The sequence below is a fragment of the Hirundo rustica genome, chromosome 2, assembly GCF_015227805.2.
Source record: "Hirundo rustica isolate bHirRus1 chromosome 2, bHirRus1.pri.v3, whole genome shotgun sequence".
Taxonomy (NCBI): Eukaryota; Metazoa; Chordata; class Aves; order Passeriformes; family Hirundinidae; genus Hirundo; species Hirundo rustica.
This window is the reverse complement of record NC_053451.1, coordinates 25,115,091-25,141,871: the sequence shown is the minus strand read 5'-3', so window position 1 is coordinate 25,141,871 and position 26,781 is coordinate 25,115,091. Positions and strand designations below refer to the sequence as shown.

The 26,781-nt window shown below is 43.0% G+C and overlaps 1 long non-coding RNA gene across 1 annotated transcript; it reads left to right on the top strand.

The window, feature by feature from the left end:
- Nucleotides 1-377: 377 nt before the first annotated feature.
- On the top strand, nt 378-25,997 carry LOC120749054 (uncharacterized). Its single transcript, XR_005699508.2, has 3 exons — nt 378-781; nt 23,083-23,314; nt 23,920-25,997. It is a non-coding gene; the product is annotated as an uncharacterized LOC120749054 (long non-coding RNA).
- Nucleotides 25,998-26,781: the final 784 nt, after the last annotated feature.

Genomic DNA, 26,781 nt, shown 5'->3' with positions numbered 1-26,781 from the left:
GAGATGAGAAGGGGTCACTGCCTGTATGAATAGGGTGTGTATCCTAGATCACCAGCTAGGGAATGACACAATTCTTTGCAGGGTCATAATGCTGAGGCTGTGATGCCTATGCAGGTAGCACTGGACAGACCTTTGTATTATCTTTTCAAGTTCCTTTAGGCAAGCAAAACTCTTTGATAGTGGGTGTGGTAGAGCATCTTCCTACTGTGCTAGCAGCAGCAGCAGGAGCCCTTTAAGCTTGCAAGGGGAGACATTTAGGCTTATCTTCATCAGGTGCTCTGCCTAGAAAGCGATGGCCAAACAAATTCACCTGGCAGCCCTCAGGGCTTTAAAAAGCCTGTAACGGCAGTCATGTGGGTTTTCTGGATATTGGTGTCTTCTGGAAGGGCTGTGGTGGACTACAAGGCTGAGTAGGACAGTGAGCTGGTGCCTCCTGCCTTCAGGGGTAGCATGGTGGCTGTTATGTTAAGCAGGTGGAAAGAACCAGCTCCTGGGTTGCAGTTGTCTACAGAAATAAGAAGGGTCTTGCTTGCAGCTAGACAGCTGTGTCAGATGCTTTCAGAAATGCTTACAGTCTAGATTCTAAAAATGACCTTGGGAAACAGAAGGGAGAGATACAAATCCCCAGGTTTTAGATACCAGGCTTGTGGAGTGGAAGTAAGGCATTTCAGCTTTCAGTGGTCCATGTGGACTAAATCAGGTGTTTCAGAAGAATAACAGCCTGCAACTTTCTGCCAGTCTCAGTGGAGGAAGAATGCAATCACCTGGGAAAGGTATTGAGGTGAGAATCTCCCCTTGCTGATCTGTGTGATGGAATTTTGAGTCTGGTGTGAATGGTGCTGGCCTGCCTCCCAGCTCACAGAGGATGTGTATGTGTGCACTAACACACACATTTGAGTGCAGCAAAGGTCAGGAAGTGTGCAGAGCCTGAGGTGGTGGCAACAGCCCCTGTGTTACAGCTGGCTTTGGCAGGCATTGGGAGGGAGGAATTCTCAGTGCCTCACACACATGCTGTGTGTAACTGCTCTGAGAGCCCCGTGGAAGAGGAATAGGCTTGGACCCTGTGGACCATGCTGTAGTCTGAGCTGTGTGTATTGATTGAGGGAGCAGGTTTCTTCCATATATTCATAGAGGCTGGTTTAGCCTGAGCTGGGACTCAGAGACTGTGTCTCTCTTTCTCTGGTTATGATTTATGACTTCAATCCAATTTATAGCCATTTACAAGAATGCTGAACTGGCTGTAAATCAGTAAAAGACCATAAAATACTCATGGAACTGCTGAAATCCATCTGGGTGAGCTTCCTTCTCTCCCAAGAGCAGCTATCTGAGGGCAGGAAGATGTAGCCCTCCCGTCAAGCCCACTGGCAGTGATGGGGGTGGGGGTGAGATGTAGTGCTTGGCTGCAGGAAAAGGTAAAGGGAAGGTTTGCTTTCTGAGAGCACACAGGAGTCAGCTGAGCTCTTGCCCAAGGAGCACAATGGTGACAGGAGCAGCTCTGTAGGGTTTCTTGAGAGAGGCTTCACCTGAGGGCAGAGCTAAGGCAAAATCCATGGGGAAACAGTGAGTAAATTCACTTTTTCAGTGATCTGTGATTGTCTTTTAGAGGGTCAGTGTTTCATTGAGTCAGTGACTTTTGTGGGCAGTTCAAGGGGAACGCAGACATAAATGTCCTGGTTGTTTTTATTCTCACCACCTACTCTGATGAGATATTCTGGGGCAGGTTGGTTTGGCCATCAGAGGTGGGAATCACAGTCCTTGGGGATTTTGTAAGCCTCCCTTACCTAAAAATCAAGCTCAGAGTTCAAGGAAGCCATCCAAGAAAGGGGCCTGATAGTACCAAATTGCATGCTTACCCCTGTATCAAGGGATGATACAGTGTGCTACAGAGCCATTGAAGTCATCAGGCTTCACATCTTGTTTTTGACTTCTCTATAGTGCGGATTTTCCTCTCCTGCCTATTGATGGGGAGCAGGAGGAATTAAATGAGAATGTTTGCAAGTCTCATTTTTCCTTTTTACCCTACTGTAAGCTGACGATCAGGCAACACTGGAGCCACAGGCTAGAAGGCACTGCAGGGGCTAGCAGGTCTTGTTGTGCCCTTGCTCTCTGTAGCAGCTATGAGGATGTAGAACACAACTGGTAAAACATAACTGCAGCATCCAGGAGAGTGCCCCAAACTCTTACTCTGCAGCAGAACACTTTCCAGAGCACAGTGGCATTCAGGGCTATAAAAAAATGACAACGTGCCTGTGATGGAGCCTGTACCGAAAGGTTTTTATCCCTGCAGTTAAACGTTGTTAATCCAAATCTGCTGAGCTCCAGACTGTCTTGCTCATGTGCCAAAGCGGCGTGGTGAACCTCTGAGCTGATGTTTCTGGCTGGGCTGGCTTGGGAAGCTGCTCACCCCTGGGATGCTGTTGCAGTTTGCCAAGAGCAATGAACCCTGGCCAGTGCTGTGCGTCTCTTTTCTTTCTTGTGTGCAATACCTTGGGGAGAGATAAGCAATTGTGCTGTCTATGCACCGCCTGTGACCCTGTAGTGCCCTGAGAGTGAAATCCTGGCTCTGCTCTACTTCACATTCAAAACAGCAGCAGAAAATAACTTCCACGTTCTTCATTTTAGTGGGCTCAGGCTCATGGGCAAGGATAAGGAGAAATTGGTAAGGCTTCCTGGTGAGCCAGCAAGCCTGAGGAATGTCTCCCTTTTCCCTCTGGCCAGCACAGGTTTAGAAATCAGTGCTGATCAGCTGGCTGCTTGGGCAGGCTGAATCTATGCCAAAAGAAGCCCTGATGAGAGTGAGGGAAGATAGCTCCCAGTAAGCCATTGAAGAGCTGGGCTAACCCTACACCCCTGTGCTGGATGGGCCATCCTTTGCCCATCTCATGTAGGATGCAGGCCCTGGGTTGGTGCCCACTATTCTGCTCATGGCTCAGCTGTTGTGAATGCAGGATGCCTGGGAAAGGAGAAGAAAGTTAGGTCAGCTCTACTGAGCCCACCTTCCATTTTCTCCATAGTCTTATCATTACTTAACAAATAAACAGTCCCCTACTATTACTGGGGGTTTTGTCCCTGAGAATTGCTTCTCAAGGTTTTCTTTAGAGACAAGCCAGCAATGTCACTGTCCCACGACAAAAACTCCCAAGGTTGTGCGTTTCCCTCTCATTGACAGATGTTTTCCTTTTTTTTCATCAGAGGAATTAGATAACCATCATCTCGTAGACCTACTGCTCACTGCATGTGCCCTTAATGCTCTGTGGGAAGTTTAGCTCAGAATGAGGATACCTGAAATCCAGTGATATTATGAGTGCATGAAACTGCTGCAAAAGGTTTGGTTATAATTAGGGGATTATATACTGTGTGATTCTCTGACAACAGAATATTCTAACATGTCTGCCATATCCTGACATTTTAATTCAGAATATAAGGAGTCTACAGCTGGCTTGCTCTTTTCTTTATTTTAAATTGAGTTGTGTGAATAATGGAGTTTTCAATTCAGTGACTGGACAAAAAAATAAAGTAAGATGAAGGAAAAAGAGAATGGTGGGTTCCATTGCCCCGTGGTGCCTCATTCAATCCAAAATGAAAAAGTTTCTTTTAATTGTAGGAAGGATGTTAATTCGTTTCTTGTAAAATTCTTCTTTTAAGCCTGGACAGTTTTAAAAAATGGCACCATCATTTCAACAGTTTAAAAAAAGAAATCTGACTTATTCTGAGATTTCTTTCACTCATCTGTCCCCACATCTCACTCTTCTTTTATCCAAAAGTGTGTGTGTCAAAATTGACCCAAATTCACCTGAATCTTCACAAGTGGAATTTTTGTTCTTCTCAAAAATGTTCTGTGCAATGTCTCTTGATAAGTTTTATGGTATTCATGGCAGTTCCAATGAATTTGTAGGGCTCCACGTTTATTTTCTCCTGGTACTGTAAGTAGTCTCCACCTGAGTGAAACACAGTTCAAAACACGTTCTGCCATGCTCTGTAGTTTCAAACTTGAGCCTTGCATAAAGTAAATTTTTGCGAATAAAAGGCAGGTGCCCTGCTATGCTGAAAGCCCCCTCATTTCATCTGCTTTACTCGCATGTGGCGAAGTCAAATATAGTAAGTAATGTCTTCTATAGGAAGGTGTAAATTCCTGTTCCTTCTCACAAAGCTGAATTGTCTCTGTAGGAAAAGTTACTATGGTAAGTGAATGAACGCACCGAGATTGTGATGCATACACAGGAAACAGATTTGTTGTGAAGAGGCAAACCTGCCATCTGATAGTAACTGGGCAGGTGGTGATTTGTGATTACTGTTCCTGAGTAGCTGAGAATTATGCATATCCTATTATGTTTGTTAACCCATCTGTCCTTCTTACCCCCCACATATTTTTATCTTGTTCTCGTCTTTAAAGCTATTAGCTATTTCTGTAAAAGGTTGTAATTTACTCTGCTGAATCATGTCAGCAGTGAGTCCCCAGGCGTGTCCTACCTTTCTGCATGTCCTTTTTGGCCCTGACTGTGAGCAAAAGTTCAGTCTTTGAAAGACTGTTGCTGACATTATGCTTATGCTGATTTGAGGGAGCAATCTGAATAGCTGGGTTGCTGTCCACATGAAGGTAATTTGGAGGTTGCTTTTGCTATTTGGCAGCCAAGCTTTGAGGTTCAGTGGATATTTCCGAAAAGGAGACAGCTTTGCACGTTGTTTGTCACTGATGTGGGTTGTCAGGGTGTGTAGTAGCAGCATTTTTGTGGGGCGCCGTTCCTTTGAAATGTTTGGGCAACCAGTTTTGATTGCACTGGAAGCCACTCTTCAAGGTTCTATGTAAATGGCTACCTGTCAGCAGTAATACCTATATATACTTATTCCAATCTATTTTTTAGCGAGTTCCAAGGATACTGTGACAGTGGATCTGTTTATGATCATAATGTATGGAGGCAGCCCTTTATCCTTCATCATCTGGAAATCCGAGGTGGCCACTCTAGTCAGAATGCACAGGGAGGCCCAGGTGAGAATAAGGTCAAAATTCATTCAAAACGAATGTGAAACAGGGGCATAAGATCCAGGAAAACACAAGGCCCAGAATCCAGACAGGATTACACAGGCCAGGTTCGTGCACATTGTCCAAGCCATTAGTAACCATCAGGAAGGGCTATTGAGGTCAGCTGGGACGTGGCAGGCAGCAGCTCACAGCTCTGTGCCAGTGCTTATTGTGACAGCTGCTCTATGAGGTTATCCCAGCCCACTGCTTCTACCTGTTGCCAAATAGAGGTGGCGGTAAGAAAGTCACAAAGCAGTGTGGCTGTTCTAAGCCTCAGCTTTAAACCGACTTCATTCATTCATGATGCTGAAACGGGGGAATGACACCCAGGGCAGTGCATGCAAATAGTCTGAAACAGGATCAACTCTTTTCCATCCCACTCTTCTACTTTGATTTCCATGTTAGCTCTCATTTTTCCCTTGCCTGTGTTTTCTGTCAGTGTTTGACCTTTCCTCCCCAGTCCCCTGGCCTTTTCTATTCTAAGCTGATAAGAAGGAGCTCAGAGTTGATATGCAGGAATCCCTGGACACAGCTATTTTTTTCATCAGTAGTTAATTTTCCACTTCTTTTATTTCCTTTGAGATTCAATACATCTACTTTCATGCTTCTGTGATTCAGTTTGTGGAGGAGACAGACAAGGAAATGCTGAATAAATCTCTTGCCTTTCCTCTCAATCCTTTACTCCCATTTTTGTATAGCTCCCTTTCCTTCTCTTACTTTCTTACTTCATACCACAACTGTTTTAACTTCAGGTGGTTTTTTTGGTGGTGTTTTTTTTTTTGGTTTTTTTTTTTTTTTTTTTTTTTTTTTTTTCCCTAGGACTCTGTCTTGGGACAATTACAGATATGGTGAGAGGGGAGTCAGAGATAGTCATGTTTGGCTGACTAGAAGATGTTGTGGCTCTAGCCCTCCCAGACTTCTGCTGCAGACACTTCAGAAAGCTGTCACACGGCCTCACTCAGAAGGTCTGTTGGTCCTGGAGAGTACCAGTTCCTGAGGAGTATGTAGTGTAGTGAAGGGGAGAGTGTTTTTCACAGATACCATCCCCTTCAAGCATTTAATCTCGCTGACAGAAGACAAATTTTATTAGAGGGAAGAGGCTGCATGCTGTGGAAATGCATCCTCACCAGGAGGAGAATAGGAGGAGGGAGACGAGTGAGAGAGGGGCATAAGAAAGAGAGAAAATTATTGTTGAAGAATACATTCAGGGTAGGTATCTCGGGATGCAGCTGCAGTGGGAGCCAAAGGTCAAGCTTGGGGTTGGTGAGAGGCCGTGAACTGTCGATCCTTTGCATGGCAAAGGGCACAGGGACCAGCCCCTGTGCCAGCCAGGGGACAGGACACTCAGGCAGGAGCTAAGGATTCAGACTTTCCCACCTTTAGACTGTGAGGGTATAACAGCCCAGGGTTTCCTTTGCTCAGGTTACCTCCTCGGATGCACTAGCCCCAGCAGGTATTTTGTTATTTAGGTATGCACAGAGATGAAACTATTTTAAGGATCGAGATGTGTGATACTCTGCTATGGAATACCTGGTCTGACTGAGTGTGGGGGGTGTACCTGAGGAGGGGTGTCGGTCCCAGCTCGGGTGCTGTGACTGCTCAGTGGCTCCTGGATGGCTGGACAGGGAAGTTTGCTTAACATGATGAAAATACAATTCCTTGGGCTACTATGTCCCTACTATGTTCACTGCTGTCTTTTTACTCAGTACAGAGACAACGGTTTTCCATTAGGAAATAATCTGCTTAGTTTGTTGCTGTGTGATGAAGTGCCATCTCATTACTGGGAGAGGGTTGTGAGCTAACTAAATGCTGTTTTGTACGAGACTCATGCTTGTGGCATCTGACTATGTTAAAGTATCTGATGTCACAGGCTACCAGTACCTTTCATGTCTGAGGGGAACACGTGTCGATTTCTGAGCAACTGTCTAGTTGTGTGATTTTCATGAGGCATGTCTGAGGGAGCCCATATGGGCAAAGAGCTGCCAAATGCGTTTCAAACTTGTCTGGGAGAAGTCTGCTCAGCAGCCAGACAGGACTCAGACGTTGCATTCAAAAAGCAGCAAGTAAATATCATTCAGATTATTATCTGAGCACGGGAGCATACAGGATTATTTCACACAAGCACTAGAAAGGTTTGGTTTTTTGGCTCCTTTTTTTAATGCAGTAGTCCAAATGTCTCTTTGTATAATCAAATCACAGGTGATGAAGTCCACAAGGACAGAACAATATGATGAGGATCAGCATTTGGGCTGTTCAAGAACTAAAAGCTTTTCCCACATTTCTCTCACTTCACAGGCGGTCAGATGGGCTAAGAGATCAACATGCTGAAGTGTTGGAATCCAACTAATATAAATTTTGTTGCTCTTTTAAGACCATAGAAAGGAAACTGATCTTATCCACCAGCTAAACTCTGGGGTAGAAGTATTCACAGCAGTTTCCAGTCTACCATAGTGGGATGCTAATCCTGTTTATTAAAATCTAAAGTGATTTCTAATCTGAAATCTCCATTCTTAATTCACTGTTTTTCACCTAACTCAGGAGTTAAAACTGCTTTCCTGGGTCCTGTCTCTATAATAATAATAATACCAACAAATACCTTTCCTCGGTCTTGATTCCTTTGTGAACTGACAGAACTATAAAGAATAAATCTGTGGAGCTGATCTGATGCACAAATACTCAGCAATGTCTAATGCCATGCTCAAGTGATTGCGAGTCTGTATTGGCTTCGCTTGGCTTGCAGGAGCAACTTGCTCTCAAAGGTAAAGAGCCTTCAGTATGGACTGGTGAACAACCCTGGTAAGTCAGAGGACTGTACTAACCCCAAAAGGAAGGTTGTGAGTTCCAAAAATGTGATTAAGTAGCTGCTTAAGAAGGCTCCAAGAGGAAATAATTCTCCATTGCTTTCTACCATGGAAAAGGAGTTGATTTATGATACTTTTACTCAACTGTGCGAACGTGATCTGAGTTCCAGGGAAAGGTGTGTCTTCTATACCTAGAAAAAGATCAGTCAATGCAACAAAATGTTTGTCTCAAAGGGTAGACCTTGTCATATTGTGAAATGCCAGTTTTCTTGAGCTGAAGATCGTTTGATGCAAGTTTGAGCCAAAAAACAAGTAATTCACTTTGGGTTCCAAACAGACCTGGTAGAGTAATTAATTATTTAGTGATGTGACTGGGCCAAAAAGTTAGGGGAAACACTTGGACTTTATCCAGAACCTAATTTTTTGTAGTAGTGTTGCCAAAGCAAGGCCTCTATATCTTCCCCTTTGGTATCATGTTGGTCAAATCCAAAATGCTTTCTTTAATCCTCCTCAAAGTGTCAGCTGCATTTTCAGGACAACTGCTATTAAAGTGCTTTTGTTATGTCGGCCATCAGGCGTTTTTATAGCCTTAGAACACGAAGATCCTTATTTAGGGGAAGCAGGACCTAAATATCTGCTGAGATTTCCCAAAGAGGATCTGTGTACAGCAGGGTGGTTTTTAAATCGAATACAGGCTCTGCTATTCCTTCACTTGGCAGGAGATCAGTCACAACTGATGCCCGAAAGATGACTTATGTTCTTGAAAGCCTCTTATTGTACCAAGCAATCTCAGGAGATCTCTTTCAATCCCAAATATCCTGTTATTCTGTAATTAAGACACCATTGATGGCAGCTCAAACTGAGTGACTGGTTTGGCATCTTTCAAACAGACCCTTCTCACCTCCAGAGAGAGTGGGTTAAAACCTGTCTTTGGTGGGTTAAAAGAGCCCAAACATCTGGGACATGCTTTCTGGTTTTCCCGTTGTCTGAAAATAGGTACAATTCTGTCTGTAATATGGAGGACACCAAAATAACACAGTTATTTACGGCCTCTTCTGCTCTCTAGCAGAGAAAGGATTTGCCAATCTCAGCTCTCTCTAGACTAGGCAAGGGTCTTGCATGTGTCCAAAGCTTTGACCTGTCTAAAATGCCATCTACAGTACTGGGCAGATTGGTGTTGTTTCCTTGTATAAGATGCTGCTTGATGTACCACTGGCAGTCTGAGGTTCACTGTTAGTGACCTAGATTAAAAGCCAAACTCTCAACTCAAAAACACAGCTGGTGAGCTACTTGTGGTCTGTTGCTGAAAAAACTATTTGTTCTGCTGTGTGTTTGCTTCTCCTGCAGCCAACTCTCACCACTCCTCATTGAGAACTTTGGGTATTTCTGTTTTCCATCCTGCTTGCCACAGTTACTCTAAAGAGTAGTTCATGTCTCGTTTGGGTGAAATTCAACAGTGATTCCATTTGCAGGAATGGAGTCCTGCAATAAAATCAATTTATATATATGTATAATAGAAACCGATATCACTTGAGATTGTGAGCTTCATAAGTAGGGGCAGCAGCTCCTGAAGTGGCAAGCTGGGAAATATTATGAGTGGCAGTAATGGCACCTCAGTTCAGACAGATCTGGAATATCTTGATGTGACATGAGTCCTCAAGATGAAAGCAATGCAGAGAATCAGCTGTGAATTCTCATTGATGGTGGATAGATGGAAATTGGAAGTAAACATGTATGTGACTAGCCCACCTAGGGTGTTAGGATTCTGTACAAGCTTTTGAAGGATTGGACATATTAGAGAGACATGCAGGCTTGCTTTAGGGTGTAGGAGCAACAAAGGGATGTTAGTTAGACTGGCTTAGGGATGTAGGAATAACAGGATGTAATTTATGTTGCTTAAGGATGTAGAAGAAAGAAGATTTACATGGCATGGTTTAAGACTGTAAAAGAAATAGGATTAAATTAGCCACATGAAAAATTTAGGTGTTAGGAAAAATTTCCCCTAAGTCTTGCCACATGGTTTTCCAAAGAAATTATAACAGGACCATGCTATTTCTGTCTGAACTTAAAAAGTCACTGGGTAAGGTTCTTTGAGCTTCTGTAGCATCTGCATGCAGAAGTGGAAACGGGGAAAAAATAAATTAATAGGCTTTGATTGGTTTATCTGGTATAAATTTGCTAGTTTAGTTTTTGACCTTTAAGAGCCTCCTCTGTGGGTTGGTGGGGTTTTTTTTGTGATTTGTTCTTTTTTTTTTGTACTGCATATGGTATGTAGTTATGCATAATGTTATGGGTGAGAAATCAAGCACACAAAGGCCTCGAAAGTAAAAAAAAAAAGTGATTTTTCTTCCAACATTAACTTAAGTGTGTTGCAAAATGTATCAAGGGCTTGTTGATAAATGGGAAAGGATGCAGAGAAGAGCCCACTGGAATGATGCAAAATTTGGAAATATGCCTCAGATTACCTAGGAAACTCAATCTATTTAGAGAAGACTGAGAAGCATCACCATAGGCCCTGTTTACCTACTTAGGAAGAAGATTGCAGCAATTTTGGCAAAGAAAATTCTGTCAAGACCCAGTAGTTGCATCCTGAATTACAGAAAAGAGGGGGAGAGGGAGTAAGGCATTTTTCATGATGAAGATAACTTTCCATTGGGATGAAATACCCAGAGAAATGATAACTGGAGAAATGCTAGATCAATTTTTCAAATCAAGACTGGCCTGCTATTTAAAAGAGATTCTAGCTCAAACACAGGCATTTTGATGCTGAAATTTTTAGGTGAATTTCAACAGTCAGGGCTAGGAAATCAGGCAAAATCATAATCTTTCCTTCAGTTCTTGATACATAAATTTCTCTTTTATACTGCCTCTGGTATCTCAGGAATAATGTGGGTAGCTCTGAAAATGGGAAGTTTCATATTTCCTTGCAAAACTTGGCACCTGTTTTGGTCTCAGGGTTTGGGGGGACTGTGCACACCAGTGCTCATCCCTAGAGTGCTGTTTCCAGCACACCACCACTTTCAGGATCTGCCATCAGTATTTTTCTCACTAGAAAATCTTTGTGCTAGGGTGGAACTCATCCTCACTGGCCCTGGAAGACCATACTTGCAGGATGCTCAAAAATCACTTCTTAAAACAAAAAAGGTGATAGAGATAGGGCCTGGGTGTTGAAGACTCCTCTTCCACAGGGGACTGGGCAGCAGCACAACACAAGGGTGTCGTGATACCTGGGGGATGCAGTCCTAGGCTGCTGCAGGTCTGCAGAACGCCTGCCACAGAGGGTAGGGAGGAAATATGGTAAGAAAGTGGGGTTTGTTGTGTCAAAATAATCATGAGTAAAATGTTCTTCCTGCCAAGGTGAGCAACGTCAGGCAAGTGGAGTTGGAAGTGAGTTAGGGTACCACGAAGGATATTGAATTTAAGTGTTAGAGAAATGATGCTGAAATGCATTTTCCATGAAGAAGCAGAAGGCTATGTGAATGGGTGGCGGAAAGTAGGAGGATGTAAAAGAGTTATTAAGGGAGTTATATTCCTCTACAGAGAACTAGTTGCTAGTCTCTCATTTTTCTCCCTCTGGGTCCTGTGTGTTTCAGGAGTCTCCACTACCTCAGTGGGAACATTTTCCCGGTGCAGCTTATGCACTGGCCCTTCAGAGGAACGCAGTGTTTTCTAAAATGATCCCCTGCTATTAAGAATTTGCCTTTCTTATAGAGATTTTACCTAGAGTTCTTCCTCCTTCTATTTTTTCTTTTTACTTTTTTTTTTTTTTCTTCTCCAGAGGGTGCTTAGTTTCCTTCCTTACTCATACCAAATGATGAAATTGATATGAACTGGAAAAGAGTAAGTTTGGAAAAAGATATTCAGCAGCAGAGAGAAATGGAGAAGCCTGGACACGTCTGTCAACAGAATTGAAAGTTCCATCAAGACTTAGTGTCCAATATTAACTCCTATGCTCTTGTTAAAAAAATGAGAGATGAATGGGACACATGGTCCTTGGAGTCTTCCTTCAAGTAGACTTCCTTCCTTCCTTCCTTCAAATCCTCAGGTTAAGTGCAAATGGAAATTGCCTTTCCCTCTCTTAGATATATTTCTGCCTATTCTGCATTGGAATAAAAGGTTAAAATACAATTTTCATAGTAACAGCTTGAGGCACTACAGGGGTTTATGGGACCTGTAGTTTAAGGCATCATTTTTTTCCTGCCTGACCTTCTGTTTGTTGAGGCCTGTCCCATAACTATTAAGAGCATCATCTGCTTGAGCTGAGTCTGGTGCCTCTGTCTTGACTCTACTGGATAAATCCTGGACCCATTTAAATTAGGTCCATCAAAGCTTGGGACCTATTAAGTGTATGCATAGTGGTTTGAGGGACTTTTATCATATTGCATTTTTGTTTTTTAAAGTATAATCCCTATTTTCTTAACAGAATCTAATACTGTCTGCCACATTTACCCTTTTTGGCAGTGTTTTTAGCCCCTGGCCTGTAATTTAACCCATAAGGATATGATCTCTTATCCCAAGGCCATTTCTCCTGTCCATTAAAGCTCTATCTATTGCAGGGGGCCAGAATATGCACATCAGAAGCAGCTGAGCCAAAAGGGATGGTATGATTCTCTACTCTCCCTTAGGAAAGGAATGAAAGAAAAACAGTAGGGGTCCAGAGGAAGAGAGGGAAGACTCCTTTTTTTGCTAGCACAGAAGGACTGGCATATAGAAATAAGCTGCCAGGGCAAAAGCTGCTGCTTCTGGGTGATAAGCCACCCAGTCAGTCAGATGGGAGGGGTGTCCTGGAGAACAAAGGCCTTTCTGGTTTGGTGTGCTGAGAGTCAGGGTGATAAAACAGCTGGCAGAATTAATGAGTTCACACCATTCCCTGGTGTGAACTGTCAGGGCTGTAAGTAGAGACTGGTGTGTGAGAGAACTATAGGTAGGTGCTTGTGTAGGGGAAAAGAGGCCTTGGGAGAGATGGGGTAGGACCTGATGGGGTGCAGACCTGAAAGCAGGAAAGCTGAATGCAGCTGGGTGTACTTAGAGGGAGGTGAGTGGCGGAGAAGAGGAAGTGTGTGGTAAGACAGGGTAAAACTTGACTGGGAGTGAAGGTGATGTCAGTGTAAAGGGAAAATAGAAAGTGTTCCCTTAGCTTGGACAGGATATTCTTTGTAAGATAACGGTGTTTCATTCCCTGCTTCCTTGGTTACTCAGAGGTACCACCTCCACACAATTCTACTTGGCTCATACGGCTCCCTTCCCTCTTGGAGAGGGGACAAAGCAGGATCTCAGTCTCTCCCTGTCCTTGTATACCACTGTAACCTTCCCTAGCTGGATCTCATTTGAGCAGAGATACAGATCCTGCAAATGCAAATACTGCTCAGCTGCTTGTCCATACACTGTCTTCTGCAGTGTAAAGCTCTCGGAAAAGAACGTGTATTTCATATCCCCTCTTTCCAATGTGGAAGCAAGGCTGGTGAATGCTGAAATACTGAAGGATAAATAGACAACCTCTCAGAGCCTGATGAAAGAGGTAAATGTTTTGTCCTTTCACTTCTCCTCAGCTGCAGTCCTCTCAGAAATGCAGCCTTTGACAGATTGTTGCTGGTATGATGTGGGACTGGACCATAAGAGCATCCTCTGTCACAAAGGTCATGTCAGAAGAGACTCATGTTCCTTAAGGTGCCTGCTCCAAAATTACTACTCTTGGACCAAAGCCTGTTCATTCAAAATTTTCGGCGTCTTGGAATGATGTTTTTGCTTGAGTAACAACTGCAGGATTTTGCCCATTCATCAGCTTAAGTAATTCAACAGAAATGACATTATTTACAGTGCTTAGCCCTGGCTTGCATACATCTTTACCAGCACAGTGATTTTTAGCAACTCTTACACAGGAATCACTTCAGAGCTTGGTAAACCTGTGGAGGGAAAATCTCCATGGGAAAATAAGGATCTGTAGAAAATGGCACTGGTTCCCCCCCCTCTTTTCAGTGGGCAGGTAATCTATGAGGCAGTCAGGAAAACAGCAACTTGGACATAAATTTGAATGTATTTTTTCTTCTTTGCTTTTGACAGGAGTCCTTGTATTTACAGTATTAGATGAGTTTTCACAATGCAGTAAGGTTGGGAGGAATCTGCAGAGCCTTCCTTAGGTGAATAGATGAGTTTCTTAAGTCTCTTAGTCAGCTGGAGAATTACCAAAGGAAGTGAGACAAGGACTTTGACAGCTCTGCAGCCTGCCTTGATCAGAGGGCAATGCCGACTATTTCAGCAGAAATTGCAAGGTGCAAAGAACAAGGAATAATCTACCAAAAAGACAGTTGCTGCTTGACTGGTGAAAGAGTTATGCGAACCAGTAAAAATGTCATATCCTCTCTAACCTGAAAGGGAGTTCTTTTACTGGCAACGTATCTAATACCTTTGTAATTTACTTGGTCCTTGCCTTTGTCTGCCTCAGCAGTGAGCTCCACATGTGATACTCTTACAGGTTGCCTTTTTATATCAGCTGAAAGTCTTTTTGTAGCTGCGAACTACCGAGAGTTCCAGAGAACTCATGTAAGATGAAATCTGCGATACTCTAGTACACAGTAATTTAATTTCTTGGTGGCTAGCCCCAGAAGAGGTGAGAGGTGGCTGATTATTCCCTTAGTCTAAGCGATTAGCATAAGTGGTTCCGCCTCTGGCAAGCAGAGGCTACTACTGCACGTTGCTGCTGCCGTCTACAAGAGCTGCACTTGTGCAAGTCAGAGGTCTCTGCATGGGCTGCAGCAGGGGAGTTGACAACTGGAGAAGCCCGGTAAAGAGGAACTTTCATATTATACTGATTTACTGCGAACTACCAGGATGCAACAGTAAACTCTTCCACTCTCTTCACATCACTCTTATTTATACTTAACATCCAATACTTTGGCTGTCATTCTTTAATCAAGATTTCTTTTAAACCTGTCTGAATTGCTTGGGGAAAACCCTGGGTAAATATTGTTATTAGTTAAGTAATAAGACACAACAGGGTGTGAAATATTGCCCTATAACTCATGCCTACTCTATAGCAGTACATTGAGTGGCACAAGGCCAAATGGCTTTGTGTGTTATTTTTTTAGTTAAATCAAATTAAAAAGACACCAGCGAAGTGTCTGTGGCTGTTAAAACATGGCCATGGTGGTAGGAGGAAGGGAGAAGAGTAATTTAATAAGTTGTGCTGTCAATTGCTCACTTTTTAATTTAGTGAACGATGAAAAGTACTAAGTGGAGAGCCCTGGAGAGAGGTGTCCTTCACTTATCTAGAGGACAGATTGGACAGAAGCAGCAGCAGCGTGAGCTCTGCCATTATTCTGTGGCAGCAGGTTTGCAAGTTCCACCTCTGGTGGGTTAAAAGTGTCCATTTGCAAGATCCCATTCAAACTTTTGTCACACGGCATGAGCTGCCGTTAACTGTGGCTTAATAAGGTGCTTCCAGGGCCATAAATTGCCTTGGGGGCATCTGTCAAATTGGAAGGCAAATTGAGGCTGCCACTTAGGAAAATCACCCGATAGATTTTTACTGATGACTTGGAGATTCCAACCAGTTTCCTGGGACCAAACCCAGCCTCTGCATAAGTGAGATGGTGCTGTCTCCTTTGGCTCACATGGCAAGGAAAAGACATCAGTAATGTATTGCACGCTAAAAGAACCTTATTAACAATTTTCTAACTTTTTGAGCCAATCCACAGTCCCTTTTCTCAAAATTCAGCTTATATACAACACAGCATGCAAGCCTGGCCACAGGGGGTGCTTACTTTGGCTGGGATTGTCAGGGCTGCACTTTGGCTGCAGAGATGAACTGGCCTCCTCTGAGCTCTCACTTCTGTTTTAGTTTAGAATGACCTTTTTATGAGTAAATGGGTCCTGATCTCTTGCTCTGTGTAATAGCCCATTTGCTACAGGCAGGAGTCCGTTTCCAGCAATGGGCTAGTGCATCTCAAGTTGGCTGTATATTGGCCTTTAAGGAATGAACCCCTTGCACTGCAAGGAAAATGTTAAATTTTCATGGCTGTTTTTTTTGTATGCTTTGTGTAGACAGCTGCTGTTGTGTCCCTTACCCAAGGCCCATTAGCTACCCAGCAGCTTCCGATTCAGACAGTCAGGCTAGAAATGTAGAAAACCATGTAAAAAGATGCTCATTAATCCTTATTTTGTTCCTCCCATAGGCATTTCCCTTACATACCTGGCATTTCTCACATGCTGGACTCCCAGTGCAACAGGGGCTTCCATTTGCTTTAGTCTTTAAAAGCCTGAGCAGTTTATTTGTGGAGCTTGCTGTGCTGCTTATTCTCTGGTGTGGGGCAGGGTGTGCATGTATCCAGTCTAGTAAGGCTAGAGAAGGGAAGGAGCCATTTTTTCTCCCTTCTCCATAGAAAACACAGCTCCCTTGAAAACAGGACACGAAAGTTAACAAAGCGCTTTCTCCCTGTGGTTTGAGGCCGGGACAATTCCTGGAGCGGCGCTGTGTCCTTTGCGTGTGCTCATGTGTCTACGTTGGCTTGCAGTTAGCACAGAGATGCATCAATATTCCTGATGACAATAAATACAGCTATTAGGATGAGTCGAGAGCTTGTCTTAATTGGGTAACAGATGAGCAGGCGTATGTTGCTGTTGAATCCATCAGCATTAACTGGGCAGAGGTAAGTTTGATCAATACTGACACTTGAGTGCATGGGTAGCCACTGGAAAATATTAATTTACAATCATGACCGGCACCTCTCATTAACCAGAAATGTGTTAACCCTAATTGGTTCAACAGGGGCCCTGCTGCACCGCACTGTGCTGCTCACAGACTTTCTTCCAGGGCCTGAGACGGTTTCCTACGGATGGGAACTTGACGGCGCTCAAGTTTGTGCTTTGGGTGGCCAGGCTGGCAGCTGAACTGCAGCATCCAGCAGGCCAGGAAGGTATGCAATGCAGCCCATATGGCTGGGTAGACGTGGAGATCTACCTATTTGTCTGTTCATGCCTTATGGCCAGCTTGAATAGGAATTAGGCTGAGTATGAGTGGCGCTGATTTATACCATCTGCAAGTCTGTACCACAAATCCACGAGCATTCGTATCCTCTGTGCGTGCACTGGGGTGTTGCATGCAGATATGGACTGAGCACACTGGTGGTAGCATTAGGTTGCCCTCAGAACTGTCAGTGGAAACAACAGTGCTTTTAATGGGAAAACTTCATATATACGTGTGCGTGTGTATGGAATACTTATGAGAGTGTGTGAAAAATGTTTCATGTGCTGTAATGCCAGCAATGACAATTTGTTTTCTTTACCTCAACAAAATCCTCACAACCATCCATTCAAAGCAGTCGTCTTTGGCATGTGCCATAAATATGCATGGTGTATATACAAATATGAGCTGTAAGAGTTGAAATCATCTTGTAATTAAGGTCTATGCCTGACAGTAAGGAAAGCTGAATTTGCTGTTAGACCTTCAGTATCTGTGGAGATAAGACTGCTGTCCACATCCACCAAGGAAAGAATGAGAAATGATGGGCTTAAATTGTAACCCAGATCCTCTTGCTCCATATTAGGAATAACTTTCTAGCAGTAAAAATAGTTATGCAGTAAAACAGATTGCCTGAGAAAGTTATTGAATTTCTTCTTTGGGGAAAAAAAAATAAATCTGAGTTTGACAAATATCTGTTAGAATTAGTTAAAGGAAGAAAAAAAAAAGGAAGGGTATATGTTTTGGAATGCTTTTCACTTTTGTTTTCAGGTGCCTTTAGAAGCATAGATGGGTCTCTGCTTCTACAGCTGAACATGGTTGGATGTCATCAGTGACTATGCTTACAGTAACATAATTTGCTGCAAATTTACCTGTAAACTCAGCTGGCCTTAATCCATGTCCTCTGTTTTAATGGTCAAGCTTAAATAATAGCCTTTGCCAGTTATAATTTCACTGCCCCCCCTTCGATATTCTGGGGCCTGCAATGAGAGACACCAGGCCAAAGGAAGCATTTTCTTAGTCAAATGATTTTCAAGATCAAGAAGGCTTTTTGTCCTCAAACCTTTTCTGGGCTTGTGATTTCTCAACTCCTTAATCTTTCTTTCTTGTTTTAATGGTGAAAGTTGTTATGAAGTTTTTTGTAAAAATTCAGTCCAAATGTGTTAGCAGATGAAAATACTTGATTCTTGCCCTGTTACCTGGATCACGATTGCCCAATCGCATCCAAGTGCTCTTGGTCTTATCAGCTCTCCAACTGACCCAGCAATTTCTTTTTGGCACTCAGATGTCTGTATCCTAATTGATTTCCAAACCACTAGCCTTTAAAAGAAAAAAAAGCTGTTACTTCTCTATAATTCCAGAGGACAGTTAGCTTTTCTCCCTTTAGTATAACAAACATTTTGGTCCCATGCAAAGTTAAAAAGACGATTTCATCTTCCTGTTTCATCAGAGGATGCTAAGAGGATATCATGGGTTGGCACAATTTTGTTTTCTAGTTATAGAAAAAAGTGAGATATTTTTCCCTGCCTTAACCGCGGAGTGGTTTGGGGAGGAGAACAGGGACCTATCAAAAAGCTCGCTGAGATATTGGCAGCTGAGTTGACCAATGGGAAATGTCGATGGGACTTTGGAAGGGACATTTAAAACGAATTGCTGGGGATCAGTCTCTCTCTGGCTTTGGAATCAGCCATGAGGTAACATCGTGGGTGGCGGCTGGGCCCGTGTTGGGCCCTGCTGCCCCTCTGTGCGGCCGGGCCGGGCTCAGCCGGGCCTCTGAGGGCCGCTGCCCGCACAGGGAGGCCCTGGGCCGGCTCAGCCCCTTGCTCCTGCTGCTGGCAGAGGAGAGAGGCGGCTGCACTTTTTTCAGTGAAGCCATGTGCTCAGACCATGGCAGAAGGGGCCAAAACATGGCCCAGCTTAATCACCGCTGGCAGCAGAGAAAGAAAACCTGCAGCTCCATAACAACTCTGAGCTGAGCCACCCTGGATGCGACCGAGGAGTGGGAGAAAGGACATCTACCAGCTTCCTCCATCAACACAGCTTTGCGTTTTCTTCAGCTCCTGCAGCCTCGAGTGGTTTTTGCAAGCCCGAACGGATTTAACCCGTTTCTAGCAACATGGAACTTTTAAAGCACAACTCTTCCTTGGGAGAAAGAAGAAAGAAAACCAGAAAGTACATAGAAACAGACACTACATGAAGTCAGTTAGATTAGAAGTGAAAGAACTAATAATATTGGAATAGGATTGAAGAAGTGGACATTTTTTAACCGGACTTTTCTAAGGTAAATTATGGAGAAATGGACTGTTCTTTGCAGCATCTTAGTATTGTTGGGTAGAATGATATTCTAATCAAAATTGAGGACTGATGTAATTGAGATTTATTCCGCGACTTTGAAACCCCCGCTCCTGGGTTAAAGGAGGTTTCACCCTTTGAGACAAAGATGATTTTAGACTAGAAGAAGTATTCGTAAATAGTACCCCAGATACACTGAGAAGCTTTGCTGATAGAACATCACACTCTGAAAAAACTCCAGGCAGCAGCAGATGTGTGACATTGAGAGCACTGGATTGTTTTATCTTATAGCAAACGTCTTCATAAAAAGATCTTAGACTCTTCTCCTAAAGTAATGAGTGGTTATGTCTAAATAGTGAAACTGACTAAAAATCTTAAGTTGTGTCTTTCTATGTTGCTCAATAAGAAAGTTAATAGTTTGTAAGAGGAAAGAAGTGTGTTTTAAGGCATCATTCTGTTTTAGTTTAAGTTTTCTTTTTCTCAACCTTTTTTTTCTCATTCTTTTAATGTATGTTAATAGAACTATTTTTATTCATTTTTAAGCTTAAGCCTGCTTTGTTTTGGTTTTTTTTTCTCCTAATCTCTCCCTCCTACAAAAAGAAAATTAATACTAAAACCCTTACATTAATTGGTGTTTCTGCCTGGTTTTATTAAAATAAAACCGTTGCAGAGGAGATGCCTGAAACCCAGTGAATATGAAGAAGAGTGACAACAACCTGCAAAGAAACACATTCCAGTAGCTGACCGTTTGCATGTATGAATAATTCCAGTGAGGCTGTCTGAAAGATTTATTATTTGGCAAAAAGAAAAGGAACAACTGTTGGCTTGTTTGAATGCTGCCACAGTGAATGAGTATGGCATATGGAGATTGAGAAACAAGGTCAGACTCTGTTATATCTACCTCTTGCTTACCTGTAGCCTGGATACTTGGTATTTTATAATATTTTACCACTGCTGTTTCTTGGAGCATCTTTCACAGAAGCTCAGTGGGGGATTATCCTACAGTTTTGTATTGAAGGCTTTCAGTTTGTAAAATCACAAAAATGTTCTTTGTTTTTGGGTTTTTTTTCTCCTTAATATAACATTTTTGGAAGGAGTTTTTGGTCTCAGCTGAGAATTTTTGATGAAAGAGACCAGCTGGACCTGAAACTAAAACAGCATGGTGGCCAAGGGTTTAACCAAGGAAGCTAGAAGTCACATAGAGGCCCTTACTCTGGCTCTCTTCCTAGAAGCCAAGACTTTTCTCAGGGTTTTTGGTGGTATTTTGTTGGGTTTTTTTTACCAGTTGAAATATTTTCTTTGTCTTTGCTAAGAGGAGGGGGGGCTATTACACTTTGTATTAGCTGTCTCAGTAGTTGTCAAGTGAGGAGCTAGAGCTGCTAGTAGGGCTGCTAGAGCACTCACCTGGGATGTCAGAGGTGGCAAATACAGGAACGAGAACCAGGACCTTCCCAATCCAGCCAAATGCCTACATATTTGTTAAACTTGAATAATTTCCTCTTGTTTTCAAAAAACAACCTTGACAGGTCTTGTTTTTTTTCCCTCCAGAGGGCAATGACTCACTGTCTGACTGACTCAGAAGCTCCTCAGTCTCACGCATGCCTGCTGGGGAATTTCTGCTGAGCTATCTTCCCTGGCTGGCTCTTGTGGCTCTGGAAGTGAAGAGTTCCCTAGAATGTGTGTAAAAGCCATAAACCTCACTGAGATCATCTGATCTGCTTCACTCTATTAGTGCCCTAGTGAGCATATCTGGATACTTTGGGCTGCCCAGAGTGGTTTTGGTGGAGAGTATTTGCATGTGAGAGAACATCAGTGCGAGATGTGTGATTTTGTAGGCCACCTGTAGCTTTCTTGTGTATGTTCTCAAAGTAATCTGTGACAAGGGGCCATCCATGTTCTTTCAGGAGAACTCCAGATGTGCTTAAAAGTCTGGGAGTGCTGCATTAATTCTTTTTGGTGTGTTGGTGGGGCCGCTCTTCTGATGCCTGAAGGATACTCTAGGTCAATCTAGGCAACCAGAACTGGACCCTAAGGGAGTTGGCAGAAAGGACTAAGAAGGATATCTAGGTAGACATGGTGGTTTTGTCCTGAGCCTGCTCTGCCTCCAGCTCTATTATGTGTGCTGTGTAATGAAAACTTTTGGCAACATGAGAAAATAGTATGGAAATAGCACTTTCTGGCCATCACTAGCCTGCCCCTCTCTTTTTTCAGAGCAACATTTACTTCAGTGAGAGTTAAAGCAGACAAGCCATTGGTATTGGGGGTAGTGAAAAGAAATGAGATGAAGTCTCATGCAAACACGTGTTGGCAGTCAATGGAATTGTGCTTCCTTTTTCCAAGGGCTGGATCTGGCATTGTGTCTTACAAGCCTGAAGAGATTTATTACCTCTTTGACTTGATCTGTGCAACAAGATTTATGGCCAGGGTGAAAGTGCCCAGAAACAGCACTTCTCCCATTCTTTACCAGCGCTCTACCTACCCAACACAAAAATGCCCACTAAGTCAGGAATTCTCATATAGTGGGCATCTCTCAGGCCAGGGAGCTCAGCTCTCTCCATGCTGGAGCTATAAGGTTCAGATGCAGGCCCTGTGCTCACACGAGGAGCCCAGTGAATGGCTCCCTGAAGGGAATCTAGACTGAGAGGAATGCCAGCTTCTCAAAGGCAGATCAAATCATTGCAAGGGCATTCACACCTTCTTATCACACAGAAAGGCCATGGCTGGCAGACCTCGGGAAGGAGGGACTTGCCTGTCTGGCTCTTCTGATATGCTCATGAGCTGGTGACCTGAAAGGATTTATGGGGGAGACAGGAGAGCTGCTCTTCCACTGGCCACACAGTGAACTGAAAGTTCTTGTCCGATGAACTCCGTGCCTCATTTTATCTAGTTTTCACCTCAGTTTGCCTCTATGAAGGCTCAGGACTTTAATTCAGAGATGCCCTATAACTGACACTTCTGTATTTCACAATGTTTTTGTTAGTGATAGAGCCACAGAATTATGGGCACTTTTATTGATCACTGTGGAAGTCCTTGTACACATCAGCCTTATCGAAACACGGAGAACTCTCCTCTGTGATTTTCAGTATCCTGTTTAAGGCAAAAACTGCCTTAACATGTAATGCCGGGGCTCTAATGTGATTGACCTCATCTGTCTCATCTCTCCTCTGGGACTCTAGGTGCTTCCGGAAAGTTGTGTACAGCTATGTATATGTATCTAGGACCATTTCTTCAAGCTCTGAGGAGTTAAGTCATTCTGCCTAAACCTGATAGGGGGAGATACAGCACCTGTGTTTTTGGGTTTGGATCACTTTATGTAGCTGCAGGTTATTGTCAGGTGAGAGGGTAGGAGCTGGGGCAGGAAAAGGACAGTGGAGCAGTTCTTCCACTCATGATGGAGTGTAGAACCTGCCTGATCTGGATTTTCTAAGCTGCTCCACTCTTAAGTCCGCCTGAGTTGATGGCTGCCTTGCCACTCACAATGTGGCTAAACTGAGTAAAACTTTATTTCCTGAGTGTACAATAGAAAGCACAAAGGTTACTGTATCTGTTAAATCACAGGAAAAAGGAAGAGGGTGGTGAAGGGGGGATAGAGAAAGAAACTTCCAATGCGCACAGTTCATCTCCAGAGTGACAGAGAATAGGGAAAGGGTCATAGAGGGTTTCAAAGCAATTTATTGCCTCTATTTCTTCATTACTGATATTTCCAGAGCACAGAAACTGTTGCAACCATTCCAGACCCATTGCTTCCCTCTTGTTGTTGATTTTTTTGTTGCCTTTTTTTTAATGTTGGCTTCACCACTTCTTTCATCAGCCTTTTCTGTGACTTTTTCCCCCATTATATTATTTTTTGTCACTGAATTGCTAGAGACCTCCTGGATGCTATACAAGGTGACAGTTCCTGAGCAGTCAAGAAGAAGAAAACCAGTCAAATAGAATGACAGCAGCACAAAAAAGGAGGGAAGAGAAACCCTCCAGAACTTTAATTTAACTTCCTTTATTTTGTCTGCTTGCAGGGGCAATATAAACAGGAGAAAAATGACAACAGACTGCTTCACTTCAAATGACATCAAATGGTTTGAATCTGACATTGATGGGGAACTTGGAGAAACCACCATCAATTCCCCAGTTCTCCCTTTCCCACTGCCCTCCATCTGGAAGAAGCCATCACACAGGCATGGTGCAGCAAATCCTTCACCTCTGTCTGTAGTCCTGGAATATCATCTGGCATGCACAAGAAAATACAAGGTGAGTTAATATTCCTGCTATATTGAAGAACTAGCATAAAAGTTTGAGCTTCTTGAGATTTCATATTCCACATGACCTCCAGCAAACTTACCCTGTTGGAGAGATTCAGTGTTTTTTCAAGGCCAGCTGAAGCACTGCCTATGTTAAAGAAGCTGGCATCAATCCAATTACATCAATACAGAGCACGTTTTCTTAATGTAGAAAAGGGCCTTGCTGTCCTTTTAGGAATGAATCCTGCATATAGATCTTTCTGAAGGGAAAACAATGAATAAAGCAAATAGAGACTTTACAGATACAAAATGTTTACTTCTTAACAGAGAAACCTTTGATGGTGCTGAAGAAACTAGAAAAATTTTTAAATTATTTTTTTCCATTGCTAGACAATGCTTTCCAAGTGACATATAATTTTCCCTCAGAAGCATTTTCTGCTGACTGGTGATCTAGTCATGCTGAATTTCAGGAAAACAAAGATGCTTATTGAGAAATTTAGACACAATTAAAAAACTGAGATGTGAAAGGAAATTCACTGTTCTGCCCTGAATATCGTGACTCACCCAGAGGTGCAGGATCTCTGTTACAGAAAATCTTCATTGTTTCTTTTGCAGGGGTGATAAAGGATGATTCAGGATGGGAAGCTGTAGGATCTCTGGGTGGTATTTTTAAAAAACTTAAGCTCTGCTTCTCCCCCAGTGGGGTCTGCTGTCTCTTAGTGGTAGATCAGAAGTTGTTCTTCTCCTTCACCTGCTTCATATTTTATTACTCCTCAAGCAGGATTCAGATCCACATTCAGCCACTTCAAAGTGGCTGGTGCCTGGATTGACAAGAGAGTAGGCTTTATTTAAGTGACTACATTTTTTCTAGTCCTCTGATTCACAGATCATAAATGCAGTTGCAGACAGCATGAACTATGATGAAAGCATGTTACCATTGTCATATTTTTGTAGTCAGGGTAGCACTGGCAATGAAAACAGTTTTCAATACTACTGATAATTGGAATTTAAGGATCAAGAGGTTGGAGAGTGGTTTTTTTTAAAATCCTAAAAAGTGATGTTGACTGGCTATGGTGAAAGCACCATGATGAACGGTAAATACAGTTCCTGGAAAGTCTTCTTGTGTACCTCTTATGCATTTCCCATCTTGTACCTCATTGTCAGCTCCTCTTGGCTTAGAGAAGAGTCACTGAGGATTGCATTTGTCCTAAAGAGTCTATTCTTTGTTTCCATTCAAGTTGTTTGATGTTCCCTTGCACCTTTTCTCAATAACAACAGAACTGCATATCACACTCCTAAATGCACTGACAACCACAGCTCCAGCTGAAGTTTTCTTTATGTGCCTGCTCATTCAAAACTGTCAACTTGAATACAATATCAAATTATTCTCAGATTATTTATTTGATTGGAGCAACCAAAGAGAACTATATGCCAGAATTAATCCACAGGGGAAAGGCAATGTGAGTTCTGCTTTGCTTAAGTGATCCCTGACTTTGTGCCTTTTGAAACTATTATGCCTAGCTTAAGCTCAATGATACTTGAGTAAATATCCTTGCTCTACAGAGTATGTCATGAGACTGGACAGTCATACATCTATCTCATCTAAATGGCTCTCACAATTATTCTGTATTTTTAGGAAAAGCTTCGTTTTCTGTTGTAAACCACATATAATGGCATCCATCTAATGCAATTGTACCTTTGCTACTTTGCTCCTCTGGTGTGTATGTAACTATGACTTTTTTTTCCTCCTGGCCTAATGTGGAATTTTCTGGGCCAACAAATCAATGAAGGATTTAGTTGGTTTAACCCAGTTCCTGTCATAACAACGCTTTGTTTTCCATCCCCTTATTATAACGTTACTAACAACCTACCCTGTTCTTAATAATTCCAGTTTCTCCAAGTTCTGCAGCTGATGCAAAAGGATGACAGGGGATCTTTTCAGTGCAGGTGTATAGCCTAGCTTCTGGCTGTCTAGAGGCACTCTGGGCTTTGCTCTCTTCCTCTGTGGCAATTTTGATATTAGAGTGACTGAGTGAGTACCTTCTTCCTATCTCTGTGATGTGTGTGTACGAAGAAGATGATCTTCTGCAATTTAGTTTATCTCCTGCTAAAGCAGACTATGTGCCAGGTAACTGCTTTTCACAATGCCATCCAATCAGTCGTGTCGATGCTCTGGTGTCACCTTTGTGACAGCTACTTCATAGAGATAACAGAATGCTGGTAGCCAATTAGATTTTGCTGATAGGGATACCACAGAGCCTGTCCAAGGGGGGGAGGCTGTGCACACCCACAGCTTGACAATAATAACATAGTTGAAATGGCAAAGCCCAGAGGGGCTAACATAGCAATCTATTACAGGTAGCTGCATACATACAACCGTATAAGCAGGGTATTGGCATACAAGGGACTAGACAGTCTTTGAGGCTCTCAACTCAAGCCATTCACACCAGCAAACTTTAAAAGTGTTAGTCTGCTCATAAATGATTTTCAGAAAATTAACTAAGAAGAACGAGCTTTGTGGCTGACATGTCATCTCTCACAGGAGACAGGGCAGCAGCCACTCTGTCCACATTGCACTTGCCTTTGCTATGACAGAGAAGTGGGAACTGCTCTGTGCCATGTCCCCAGATGGCAAGAAGGTAATTTTCTCGTGCTCCCCTCATAAAGGCAGCAGAGAAATGCAAGAGGCTGCAAGCAGCACAATTTTTTCTGGCCACTGCAAGAGCCCTGTGTGCTGAGTCACCTCACACGTACTCGGGGAACAGCCAAGCGTGGCCGCTCAGACTGGGTGTTCTAAATCATTGTAACCTTTTGCAATGTTTTAAGTTTGCTACTTTAAAAAAAGAATAAATCTATTTCGTTTCTACTTCTGAATTTCTTCTTTATACTCTGGCGCGCTCTTCGCAGAAGCAAGAACTATAGACATGTACTCTGGGGAGACGGGTTATTTCTCCAGAATGGAATGAAAAATATTCCCCATAGTTCTTCTGGAATAGGGGTGCAAAAATGCTGGTCCTCTGCCTTTGTTATTCTCTCGCATCTTTTCCTCTACAAAAGAGGAACACACCCTCTCTTGCATTTAATCTTCATGATTCCAGTGGTAGGTGAAGGTATTTCTAGTTACTTGTTCTTGACTTGAAGTCTGGAATTAACTGTCCAAATCAGGTCATCCATCTATAAAAGCTTTTCTAAAGCTCTTCTAAACCCTCTGTTAAGTGCTTTGTACACAACAGCAGACATGGAGAAACTTTCATATGCTTCATGTGCACATCCACCTCCCTTGCAATCTTCATTGCTCCTGTGCGCACAGTTGCCACGTGTAGAGTTGCATGTGAGAGTAGGGATGGTATAAGTGGTTGTGTCCTCCCCTCCCTGACTCACCCGGGCAGGTTTTTATCCTGGCTCTTCAAATCCCACCAAAGCTCGTTCGTCTTCATCAGCCCTGGCAGATAAATCATATTCACAGTAGTGCAGTTG